The sequence below is a fragment of the Delphinus delphis genome, chromosome 17, assembly GCF_949987515.2.
Source record: "Delphinus delphis chromosome 17, mDelDel1.2, whole genome shotgun sequence".
Lineage (NCBI taxonomy): Eukaryota > Metazoa > Chordata > Mammalia > Artiodactyla > Delphinidae > Delphinus > Delphinus delphis.
In genome coordinates this window covers 68,418,051-68,431,496 of record NC_082699.1, presented here as the reverse complement: position 1 = coordinate 68,431,496, position 13,446 = coordinate 68,418,051, and the positions used below count along the sequence as shown (strand labels likewise).

General features: G+C 50.1%; 1 long non-coding RNA gene across 1 annotated transcript in view; it reads right to left on the bottom strand.

The window, feature by feature from the left end:
• Nucleotides 1-13,446, bottom strand: part of LOC132413272 (uncharacterized) — a 395,067-nt gene that overhangs the window by 188,561 nt on the left and 193,060 nt on the right. Inside the window, exon 6 of the long non-coding RNA XR_009516664.2 lies at nucleotides 4,307-4,453. This is a non-coding gene — a long non-coding RNA (uncharacterized lncRNA). The remainder of the gene's footprint in view (nucleotides 1-4,306; nucleotides 4,454-13,446) is intronic.

Here is a 13,446-nt window from a genome sequence, read left to right as displayed (position 1 = left end):
AGACCCTGGGGGACCCAGCAGTGCCCCTTCCTCTGGCATCTCAGGGCCAAAGACAGGCACAGAGATCAATGGAACCCAAAGGCAAGTGGTGAGAGACGGAAAGAAAACTGGATGAAGAAACCAAGGTGCAGAGAGGTAGACAACTTGCCTGATGTACAGCGAGTGCGTCCCAGAATCAGGATTCTAACGCAGGCTCCTCTGTGTAGACCTTGCCTGTACCACTCAGGGTCCCAGCAGGGAGGAAGCAGAGGAGTAAGCGCCCTGACCTCACTCCCTTCCTGCCTTCCCACTTGCCAGTGCCTCCCGAACAGAAGCCCGAGGGCAGCAGAGCCCCGTGTGGTACCCATCCTGCTGCATCCACACAGGTCGGCCTCCTGACGGGGACGTGGAGGTCGCCCAGCACCTCGTCACTCCCACAGCCAAGTCTCTGGTAGGTACCTGGGCCTCAGCTGCCTCCACCCTGCAATCCACAGGGCCGGTGAACGGCCTGGACCCAGCAGCAGGAGGCCGCCTGCCTCTCTGTACAAGGGCAAGACGCCTCACATCCCTCCACCCCAAGCTGGTCCAGCAGCATCAAGCTCTCTCCTTCCTTCCTCATTCACACTCCCGGGCCCTGCCCTGTTTCTATCATATGCAAAAATCTCAAAATAGCCTACATCCGTTAAGGCAGGCCATTGGGAGTGGCTGTCTTGAGAGAAGAGGGCCAGCTGATGCCACTGCAGCCCAAGCCGCCCACTCTGGGCCCCGGCCTGCCCCTCTTACCCTCCCTGCCAGCCGTGCACATGAAGGCCTGGCTGCTGGTAAAAAGAAAGGGCTCCTATCTCTGATTCCACAGGGCCTCTGATAAGAAATGTCATCCCTTGCTGTGTAATATTACCTGGCCGGATAAGAATCTCTATCATGCTCAAACATAGGCTGGCTACAGAACACAGAGCCCGGCGGTGCAGGATAATTTATTTGCTTAAGCTGAAAGCCCTGGGAGGCTGAGAGAAGTGCACTGAATAAAAGAGGAAGCCAAATTATAACCTATCTGACTTGGAGTTAGGACTGTTGCCCAGGGAAGGATGCAGCACCTGAGGACAATAGTGGGCCTGCCTCACTTTCCTCCCGACCCGATAAGCATTTTCACCTTCCTCTTTCCTCAAAGGGCACTTTCACCTATGTGATCGCATTTAATCCTCATGACAACCTCAAGAGAAGCATTCTTAGCCTCCTTTTACAGATCAGGAAATTGAGATTCAGCAAGGTTAAGTAACGTGGCCAAGGTCACATGGGCAGCCACACCGGCGCGTGGAATCAAACCCATCGGGTCTGACTCACCAGCCTGCTGTCAGATCAGGAGTCCGCTCCCAGCTGCTGGGTCGCTTGGCTCATACAATAAAATTAATCAGTTAAGTCAGATCGGCCTGACTGACAGCGTCAGCTACATGTTATCATCTCGAAGGTCCGTTTCAAGCCTCTCCCCTCAACCCCTCGAGTCTTTGTAATCTGGGGAATAATGAAGCCTGGCAGAGCATAGAGACTCAAGCGGCGGGGGTGGGTAGGCCAGGGACGGTACCCAGGAGAGGAGAAGGGACACCCGGGGCTTCCACTCCAGCCCATGTGTTTGAGGGGCAGGAGGCAGAAGGACACTGTGGGAAGAAAACTCCCCCGTCCGTTCATCATTCATGCGTTCACAGATACTAATGGGAAGGCTGTGGTGTGCCTGGATCTGGGCTTGGCCCAGGTGATAATATCCTTGCACATGGACAGATCCTGCCCTCCTGGAGGGGTCTGTCTTCTGGGACTTACAGATCAACAGAGGCAGGAACCACAGACTGTGTTAAGTGTGGACATACAGGCAGCTGATTTGGGAGTGGTGGGTGCGCATCAGTGGAGCCGTTATGTCAGCACACTTTACACGCTGTGATATGCCCTCCTTCTTTTCATTTTTTAAAATCAACATCGTTAAGGACGACAGTGGTGAATAGAACTTCAAGAGTGTTCCGCATCACTTCGTAAAGCCACCCATTCTTTTTAACAGCTGTGGAGTACTCCATTTTATGAAGGCATTATGATTTAATCAACCGATCCCCAACTGAGGAGCATGTAAATTGTATCTCTCTGGGGGAGACGAATAGATGAAGCAGAGAGGACTATTAGGGCAGGGAAACGATGCCATACGATACTACCATGGTGGATACATGTCATTATACAGTTGTCATAGAATGTTCAACACCGAGAGTGAATCCTAATACAAACTATGGGCTTCGGGTGATAACGATGTGTTGGAGAACGTAGATTTGTCAGTTGTAACGAATATACCATTCTGGCACAGGAGGGAGACTACACCATTCTTGCTAGTGAGGGAGGCTGCATGTGGGGACAGAGCATATATGGGAACTCTCTATACTTTCCACTCAATTTTTCTGTGAACCTAATAATAATAAAATCAATTGATCAGGCAAATGTGCATTTAGCTCAAAAATCTAAATTCCATTCTGTGTTCTTTTTTTTAATTTTTTTCTATTTCTTTCTTTATTTTCTTTATTTTTGGCTGCGTTGGGTCTTCGTTGCTGCATGCAGGCTTTCTCTAGCTGTGGTGAGCGGGGGCTGCTCTTCATTGTGGTGCACGGGCTCATCGTGGTGGCTTCTCTTGTTGCAGAGCACAGGCTCTAGGTGCACGGGCTTCAGTAGTTGTGGCTTGCGGGCTCTGAAGCGCAGGCTCAGTAGTTGTGGCGCACTGGCTTAGTTGCTCTGCGGCATGTCGGATCTTCCTGGACCGGGGCACAAACCCATGTCCCCTGCACTGGCAGGCAGATTCTTAACCACTGCGCCACCAGGGAAGCCCTCTGTTTTCTATTGACTATTTTTCTCCCTAAGTTTGGGTCAAATTCTTCTGTTTCTTTACATATCCAGTAATCCAATTAAAAACTAGGCACTGAAGATAGGGATAGGGGATTAAGAGGTACAAACTGCTACATATAAAATAAATAGTCTACAAGCCTATATCGTACCGCACAGGGAATAGAGCCAATATTTTATAACAACTATGAATGGAGTCTAATCCGTAAAAATTTTGAAGCGCTATGTTGTCATCCCAAAACTAACACAATATTGTAAATCAGGGGTCCCCAACCCCCGGGCCACGGACCACTGCTGGTCCGTGGCCTGTTAGGAGCCAGGCCACACAGCAGGAGGTGAGCGGCGGGAGAGCGAGCGAAGCTTCATCTGTATTTACAGCCGCTCCCCATCGCTCACGTTACTGCCTGAGCTCTGCTTCCTGTCAGATCAGCGGTGGCATCAGATTCTACTGTGTACAGCGCACGTGAGGGATCTAGGTGGCGCCCTCCTTGTGAGAATCTAATGCCCGATGATCTGAGGTGGAGCTGAGGCTGTGATGCTGGCGCTGGGGAGTGGCTGCAAATAGATTATCATTAGCAGAGAGGTCTGACTGCACAGAGACCATAATAAATCAATTGCTTGCCGACGCATATCAAAACCCTATCAGTGAGTGGCAAGGGACAATTAAGCTGTATCTTACAGACTAGACTGGACATAAGCAACACACGTCAGGTGTCACTGTCTCCCATCACCCCCAAATGGGACCATCGAGTTGCAGGAAAACAAGCTCAGGGCTCCCACTGATTCTGCATTATGGTGAGCTGCATAATTATTTCATTATATGTTACAATGTAATAATAATAGAAGTAAAGCGCACAATAAATGTAATGTGCTTGAATCATCCTGAAACCGTCCCCCACCCCGTTCCGTGGAAAAATTGTCTTCCACGAAACCAGTCCCTGGTGCCAAAAAGTCTGGGGACTGCTGCTGTAAATCAAATATACCTCAGTTTAAATAAAAAAATAAAATAAAAATTAGGCATCATATGTCAATAAGTAAATAGAGAAATAAGTAAATAAAAACTGTCTCACTGTTTGCTATTTCAAACAATGTTGAGATGAAGATCCTATTCACATCATCTGCAACGAGGCATGTATTTCTGCAGAATAAACTCTAAGAGTTCACCCAGCAACTTTAAGCTCGACTTCTCCTGCCCCCTTCACTGTAGCCGTGGCGAAGTCTCACACTGGGTCTTGACAGCTAGGGGCTCCCCGTGTGCCCGCCCTCTTCAGAGCCTGGGAGGGCTGTCCTAAAGCACCTTCCTCCTCCTCGCTGAGCATCTGCTGCCGTTCCCACAACAGCACATGAGCAAACAAACAAACGTCACTCGGGCTGCTGAGACACCACTCCTCTTGCTTCTGCCTTGTCTGGTGCGTGGTGGTTGAGTTCAGGAATCGAGCTGGACACTAAACAAGACACCTACCTCTCTTCACCCAGGCTGCTCCCAGAACTGGCTGGCTTTCTTCTTTTTCTTCTGGGCCCTGAGATGTTCAAGAGTGCAGAGAGCCCAAGGCTGGAGAGAAGCAAATCTCCACAGGAGCTCGGAACTCCTCTGAAACCTCAGCCCGGCCTGGGAAAACACAGTAAATAATGTCAATTATGCAATGTGGAGCCCGAGGCACCCTGAAGAAAAGAATTCATTACAGAAAGAAAAATCCTCTGATATTCAGAAGATAAAAAGAATATGTCTTCGTGGCTGAACTAAAGTGGAACCTAAGGTAAAGGACGTCATCCTACACGTGGGAGGCTGGCCATCCACTGGTAGATGCCGAGTGAGGAGAGCAACCATGGGTGAGACAGAGTCCCACTCCTCCAGGAACTCGTGATCCACAGAGGAAGGCATCACTGACTCTTCCTTCGTAGATGAGAGAAGAGGATATTTGAGCTAGGTATTGAAGAGCAGAAGTGCACCAGGCAGAGAGAGGTGAGGAGCTTTTCAAACAGTGTTAACAGCATGTGTGACATGGAGTGTGAAAGAACGGTCTGCCAGCGGTCAGACTGTAAGGGGAATCCCTCACAGGCTGTGCTAAGGGTTTGCCCTTCCCCCACAGATGCGATGGGGACTCCTAGAGGCTCTTGAGCAGCAGGGTGACAGATGAGATCGAGGCCTCAGCATCACCGTGAAGGATCAGCTGGGGAGAGCAGATTCTCAGCCGAGTGCGAACCAGTTCATCACAGAGCAGAGCAACAGACACAGTGATTAAAACAGCGGCCTCTGGAGCCAGCTCTCTGTCTTCAAATCCCAGCTCTGCCCCTACCAGCTTGAGCAAGACTTCTCATCTGTGAAATGGGGATGACATCAGCAGAGGTCTCTTTGTGCTAGAACAGGGCCCAGTACACAATAGGGACACAAGACATGACATCTTTGGGACTTCTCCATGCCCCTATTCCCCTAGCGTCCTCATTCAGCACTGCCAGTTCTTTTGAAACGCAAGCGGCCATGAATCGGAGCAAAGGCGGGCAAGGTTTGATTTCGGAGGGCTGGACCTCGGTCTGAAATAGAGTCTGGGAACTGCTAGAACTGTCAGCTTTCCCAACAGCCCTGTAACAGGGATGATCTGAGATCGTGGTTCTTGAAGCTGCTTCACCGGAGAATCCCGGGGGGAGATGTTATAACCCCAATGTCTGGGCTCCACTCCTGACTGATTAAGTCAGAATCTTTGGGGGTTGGGTCCTGGCAGCAAGATATTTAAATTCCTCAGATGATTCCAATGGGAAACCACGTTTGAGAACAACTGATCCATGAGTCAAACTGAGCAGGAAAGGGAACGCTGGCAGAAGGAAGAGTGCTGCCACCCCAAGCCGTGTCACAGCTACTCGGCCCTCCAGGCTTCTGTTTCCTCCCTGGCTGGGTGGGTGTGATGACGCCTGGACCCTGAACACCCCACAGGGCGGTGGGAGGCCACCCTGAGCTAACAGATTGAGAGTGCCCACGTCACTGACGTTGTGACACACCCCTCAGAGCTCTTCCGGCAACAGAGAAGGGCCCCGCACACCAGTGATGCAACCAGGAAGGGAACTAGTGGCAGAAGCACCGGTTAGGTGTGGAGAGCTAGTAGTGGCCCTAGGTCCTCTCACTAACCAGCTGTGTGACTAGCAGTCCCACCTTTCTGAGCCTCAGTTTCTTCAGCGGTTGACTAGGGATGAGTCCTGACTTACCAATCAGACAAAGGGAGAGTGGGGTGCAAGGCAGGAGGACGTAGGTTGAGCTCTGAAGGGTCAGGCTCATGCAGAGCATTTTTTTTTTTTTTTTTTTTTGCGGTACGCGGGCCTCTCACCGCTGCGGCCTCTCCCGCTGCGGAGCACAGGCTCCGGACGCGCAGGCTCAGCGGCCATGGCTCACGGGCCCAGCCGCTCCGCGGCATGTGGGATCTTCCCGGACCGGGGCACGAACCCGTGTCCCCTGCATCGGCAGGCGGACTCCCAACCACTGCGCCACCAGGGAAGCCCCATGCAGAGCATTTTGATTTAGCGTTTTCTAGGTCTTCCCTGGAATGCGAAACATTCTGGAGAGAGGAAATGCCCCCTTCGACAACTGTTGTGACTGAAGGGAGTCGGGGAGACGAGGGGCCGTGGAAGCTTCCTTCGGGGCAGGCTAGCGGGGAGCCCGCCAGCGTCCAAGTAGGGGTGGGTGATAGGGCAGCAGGGCAGGGTGGGGCCGAGGGCTGCCCTGGCCGAGACATTCAGATAGGAAGTGCTATCTGGGAACAATGGAACTACTGTACCGTTGTCCCAGCCTGGATCTGACAAGAGGGGATAAGACTCCAGGAAATACATCCCCCAACAGCTGGCCAGCGTGGTCCCGACAAACCATGGGCCCCTTTATTTGTTCATTCGTTCACTCGTTCGTGTGCCCCGCACTAGTGCACATCAACCACGTACCAAGAATTGTGTTAGAAGGCGGAGATGCCGCGATGAATGAGGCTCGGCCTGCACCCTCAAGAGGGACAAAGATAAACAGGGCAAAGAAAGAAGGAACACTTAAGTATAACACCATGTGCTAAAGCACAACAACGATAATAATAAGAGCCACAGCTTAGTGACGGCCAACCAGCACCAGGGTCCAAGCATCCCGGCATTTTCTATTCACTATCTCAGATCCTCAGTGTTTTTTCCAAGTAAGAGTTCTTGTTCCATTTTACAAGTATGGAAACTGAGGCTCAGAGAGGCTGATTACTCGACACAGGTCACACAGCAACTTCAGAGGCTGGGCTCGTATCTGAATTCAGGGCAGTGTTCCTTCAGCGCCTGGACTCTTTCCCCATAGCTGCTGTAATCCAAAGAATCACAAGATTACAAGACAAAGTATCCTCCCCCATGTACCTCTTACACGCACCGTCCCCTCGTCTGGAGAAAACAGTTTAAAAACCATAACAAGCAAACAAGGAAAAAAAATGAGGCATGGCACCCAGCCTGGAGTTATTGCTCAATACATGCTGACAGACAGAGAAAGACAAATATCATATGATATCATTTAAATGCAGAGTCTAAAAAAAAAAAAACAACACACAAATGAACTTATTTACAAAACAGAAACAGACTTACAGAACGAACTTACGGTTACCAGAGGGGAAGGGTGAGGCGGAGGGATAGATTGGGAGTCTGGGATTGACATGTACACACTACTATATTTAAAATAGATAGCCAAAAAAAAAAAAAAGATAGCCAACAAGGACCTACTGTATAGCACAGGCAACTCTGCTCAATATTATGTAACAGCCTAAGTGGGAAAAGAATTTGAAAAAGAACAGAAACATGTATAACAATCACTTTGCTGTACACCTGAAACTAACACCACATTGTTAATCAACTCTGCTCCAATAGAAAATGAAAAGCTAAGAAAAAAAATAAACATGTCCAATAGTTCAAGGATGCTTAAAAAAAAATACATGCTGACAAATCAGAATCCAACTACAAGAGCATCTGAGCAGGGGGGCAGGGGTGTGAGGCATTTGGGATCCAGCAGGCCTGGGTTTGAAGCCCGGCTTCAGTATTTACACCTCCCTGAGCCTCAGTTTACTCATCTTAAAGATGGGAGCAATAAAACCTTCCAAAGGACAACTGGGACGAGGTCCAGAAAATGGAGACAATTTCCTGCCCTTTAAGATCCCTGCAAGCCCCGCCTCAGCCTTGGGGGAAAGAAAAAAGCAAGTGAAAGGGACAACCAGGAGAGACACTGGCATGTTTTGGAAGCTCCCACCAACTCTGGAAACACCGGGAACTCGACATCTTCCACAGAGTGCCGTTCCCCTCCCTTGGACTGGGCAGCCCTCCGGGAAAGGGCACGAACTCACTTTAATTCTGGCGCCGCACCTGCCCACCGGCCTGGATGCCACCTAATCTTCTCAAGACTGTGCCCACTGATGCCTGAGTACTGCTCAGAAAGCTGGGGTACAGCCAGACGGGGGCGTCCCGGGGCAGGGGACAGCTGCTGCGGGAATGATGACCCCTATTACCTTTAGTTAACATTTACTAAATCCTTACTATGTGGCAGGCACTACACTTAGTTTTTCTGTTTTTTGTTTTACCGGCAGGGGGGCATTCATGGTTTAAATTAGAATTTAAACCTTTAGATGTAAATGATTCCAGACTCTTCAGCTGCTGGTAGCTGGGTGATCTTGAGTAGGTCGCTTTACCTCCCTGTGCCTGAGTCTGGGCCTGGAGGTCAACTCTAAAATAGAGACTCACCTGTTCCACCCATATTTAGTAGGCACCTACCCACGTTCCAGGGACTAAAGCATTAAATACAAGTAACAGAGACCTCGGCATTTGCAGGGTTCGAGAGGGGGCGGGGGTGGAAGACAGTCAACAAACAGACAAATAAACAAGTAACTACATAGGGGGTCAGATGGTCATATGATACGTGTTGCAGAGACCAATAGAGGAAGAACGGGAGAGGGAGATGGGGGTGGGGGGTGAGGTGGGTACTGTTTATACAGAGGGGCCAGGACGGCCTCTCAGGTAAGGAGACATTTGAGACACGTGTGTGTGTGCATGCACGTGTGTGATGTTTACTGAGCACTTACTATATTCCAGGTAGCCATTCCAGGGTTAGGTTAGGTGTTTCACATGGATTGACTCATTGTACCCTTTCCAACATCCCTAGAAGGAAGACGGCGATACTTTCCCTACTTTACAGAGGACAAAACGGAGAAACATTATTTAAATGACTTGTTCAGGTGACCCACGTGATTAAAAGCAGAGTAGGCTGTGGGCCTCTGAACTGCACACACTCATTCTTCCATTCCTAGAAAGCCGTTTGCCAGCAAGTGATGCTCTGTGGACCGTTACTGTGATCACCATCAAGATGCCTACGAGATAAGAAGCAGAGGACGAAAGGAGAGGGAAGCACAGCTCCTGGCACAAAATACACATTTGAAACCCATTTGGAAAATAAAGGCGCGGTGACTGGAGACGCCTCGTCCTCTCTGTCTGTCTCTGAGAGACACAACACCTTCACTCCCTTTTTTATTCATCTTTACTTAATTTCCTCGAGAGAAGAAGACCTGAGGTTCTGCATCTATTTTTAGGCTGACTTCCGACCTGCAGCTTTGTGCAAGGTCCTGATGGCTTCCACACCAAAGGCAAAAGCCACCCATCAAACTCACGACAGCTCCTCTCCCTTCTCAGGGTCATCATTCCAGAGCCAACCTTGGGGGTTTTCTGCTCAAGCCACAGCCTCCAGCAATGGGGAAAAGGGGAGGACGGGCCGCCGACGATGGTTCTGCAAGGTCCCAGGAAGCAGACGTGGTAACATTCCGAGGTGGACTCCTCCTTTGAAAGACTGGCATCTGCCTCGGAGATTCTCATCCTCCAAAAGGCCAGAAAGAGCTCCTTTGTAAAGACTGTTGAAGAACCTGCTTCCAGGGAGCCTCCATGATGCACTTCTTCTCTGGTTTCCCAGTGGACTGGAGCTCCCAGAGGCAAGGTCTCAGGAGTTTGCCCCGTACACCTCGCATCTGAGTGGATCCAGAGATGGACGGATGCAAGGGAAGGAGAAAAGGGAAAGGGAGGGAGGGGAGGAAGGAAGGAGGTGTGCAGTGGAGGGTGAGCAAAACAAATTCTATGGCACGACATCAGGGGAGGTAGAAAGGAAAGGGGAAACGGATGAAAGCAAAGTGTCCATTAATATGGAATAGTTGAAAAAAAACCATGGAATACTATGCGGCAGTTAAAAAAGAGTGAGGTATGTGGACACACAAAGAAAAGCTACAAGTTACATTGCTGAGTGAAAAACGAATACACTGAAATAACTGATTCCCTCCAGATCTGGATGCCACAGAGTCCATGGAACCAGAGACAAGGCTGGTGGCTAGATCTGGGGTTAAATCCCAAGGAGATCAGCTGACCGAGTCCACTGCCTCAGCGGACATTTCCACCCACGTGGAAAGGAAGGCCACACCTCCCCTCTAGGCCTCTAGGCAACAGTGATCTCATGACCCCGTTTCTAGTCTGGCTTTGGTCCCCCGGTACCTTGAAGGCAAAACAAATCAAATGAGCAACCTTCCGCTCCTGGGCCCCAGCCCGTGAAAATCCACAAAGAACAGCGCGTTTGCACGGAGCTGCAAACTGAAAACCTACGGGCTCTTTCTGGCTACAGGCTCCACCCACAGGATGTGTAAAATATTTCTCAACTAACTGCCTACATCTAAAAATTCAGGAAATTTCATTACAAGGTCCAAAAATGTATTTGGCAACCCTGGTCCCATGCAAGACAACAGCTGGTTGAATGCTGAGGGCAGGGTGGTCCTTTATTCAAGGTATGTACGCTCCCGCTGGCTGGAGCCCCATCCCTCAGAGACGACCAAGCCCAAACTCAACCCAGATGAAGATGCCACTGCTCAGAAAGGTAAGAAAACTTGCCCAAGGTCACACAGCAAGCCAGGGGTAGGATGGGAACTAGAGCTCAGTGTTCCTTACACAAAGGTCTGTGTCCCTTCTACCTGCCAGGCTGCACCTCTTCTCATTTAGAACCAGTCACAGCCTTAGGAAGTAGATAATCCATTTGACATCTGGCTAGAACAAGGATCCCGGTGTCACCTTGAGTCCGGAGCAAAATCCAACTCAGGCAGAAGTGACACCTCAGGCGACACAGGGGCCCCAGCACACGGCACCATCATTAGCCCAGACCTGATCGTCACCATCGGGACGCCTCTTGTTCAATGTTATTCTTTGCTTCATGGTTTCCACATCCAGAGGAACAATACTTCCCTAAAAATCAATTGTCCCCAGCAACCCGTCTACACAGTTCTTGGAAAATATAGGTTAAACATTCTGCCTCATGCACAAAAAAACAAGGAACAGAGAGGGCGAGGGAAATTCATCCCCACAGTCCTGCTCTTTTCATTATTCACCCCAAAGGCTTTTTAAGTCGCCAAGTTCAAATAACCCTGTTCCTTGGGGCTGCAGAACTATTTTTACCAACAGTTGCCAGAGAGGAGGCTCCAAAGCTTTTAATAGATGGGATTACTGGGTATCAAGAGACATGAAATGGCTTCAAGAGGCTGGAGGTTAGGGGAACTGAAGATGGGTTGGGAGGAAGATGCTGGAATAATCCGTTTCTGACACAGGAGAAGGAACAGCTGATTCCATTCTGCTGTCCAGAACTGTGGAGGAGCTGAGACACAGGAATTGCGAAACATCAGTCAAATAAATAAGTGGCTCCACTGGGACCATTTCCCAACCTTCCAGAACAAATAAGGAGATAGATGGGTCTGGTTTTAAGAAGAGGCAGCATCCAGTGATGGAGGATGGCCGGCACATAGTAAGTGCTCAGGAAATGTTACATACACATACGGTTTCTGAATCTCGCCACTTGGGATGGATAGCCCGGTGGACCAATCCTCTCTATCCACATGTGCCCTCTAGGTGTTCACGCCCAGTCTCAAGGCTTAAATAACGTGACTCCCAAAGAGGTACCTAAGTACTTATCCCTTTACTCCATGTCCTAGTCTGGGCTTTCCAAAGAAACAGACAAAGAAATAATAGGGGAGAGAGAGATCATTTTAATGAATTGGCTCACACATGTGTCGTAGAGGCCGGCAAATCCAAAATCTGCAGGGTGGGCCAGCAGGACGGAGACCCGGGGAAGAAGTGATGCTGCAGCTCAAGTCTGAAGGCTGTCTGGAGGCCGAATTCCCACTTCCTTGGGGGCCTTCAGTCTTTTTTCCCTGAGGCCATCAACTGATTGGGCAAGGCCCACCCACATCATGGAAGATAATCTGCTTCCCTCAGAGTCTACTGACGTAAATGTTAATCCCATCCAAAAATGCCTTCACAGTCATATCTAAACTGGTGTTTGACAAAATGTCTGGATACCTAGCCAAGCTGACACACGAAATTAGCCTTCACACGGCAGATTCATATAGCCAGCTGCTTCCTGAATATCTCCACTTATATGTCTAACAATGCCTGACTAACACCTCAAACATCATGCTTCTACCCCTACCCACCACACCTCTCCACTGATCCCCCATAAGAATAAATGGAAACTTCAGTCTCTACTTGCTCAAGGTGAAATCTTGGGATCACCCTTTTTCGGATACCCTGTAATCCAATCCACCAGCAAATTCTACCTTTGTGATATATTTACATCTGATCACTTCTCACAATCGCCTCTGCAACCACATGGCCAGGCCACCATCATCCCTTCCCTGGATTTCTGCAGTAGCCTCTTAACTGGTCCATCTGCTTCCACCTTTGCCACTTTCAGACCATTTCCAGCACAGCAGCTAGAACGATCCAGTTAAAACACAAGTCAGATCTGCTTTGAAGGCTCCAATGGCCCCATTTCAGCAGAGGTAACAGCCAACAACCCTACCACGACCCTCTCTGAATTATTCCATCTCTGAGTCTTTCCTGCTCTTTGTGGCTGGACCACATTTCTCCCCGGGGGTGAAACGCCCACCTCTCAGTTCCCAGGTGGGGCACTTCCTGAAGCCCAGCCAGCGCCCACCGGAGCCTTATAAGCCAAGTAATGACCATGAAGACATTAGAGCATTAACCTGAGGACAATGCTGGGGGACAGGGGGAGCCGAAGGGTATTAACTGAAATAGAGGAGGGTACAGGCCGGGTTGTGCGTCTTTAAAGACTCCCTAAGGCAGCTGGTGTGGATTATTCTCTGAACTGTGTTGTAAAAGAAGAATTAGGTGGTGGCCAGGTAAGCAGTGGGAGGACGGGCGGGGGGAAGGGAGGAGAGGCGAGAACTCGTGCAGGTGCGCAGCATCTTCTAAGAGCACCTGCCCAGCGGCTGCTACCGATTCACACACCCGCAGCCAGAGGAATGAGGGAGCAAAGATAGAAAGAAGATGCGGTATTTGACTGTGGCCAGGAGGAAGAAAGCCTCCCGATGGCCCAGATGAGGGGAAAAGCATGGTGCCGAGTGGACGGCAGGGAGAGGGGACTCATTCTCCCTCCCCACCCTCCTGAGTCCCTCTCCCTTCGACAGGACCTGAGCGCCAAGGCTCGGATGCTACAAGGTCCCTTCTGTGTCCTGAGCCCTTGTCTGGAGACTCTGGGGGAGGGAGAGGGCAACTGCCATCCTTCATCCTGCAGAATGGTAA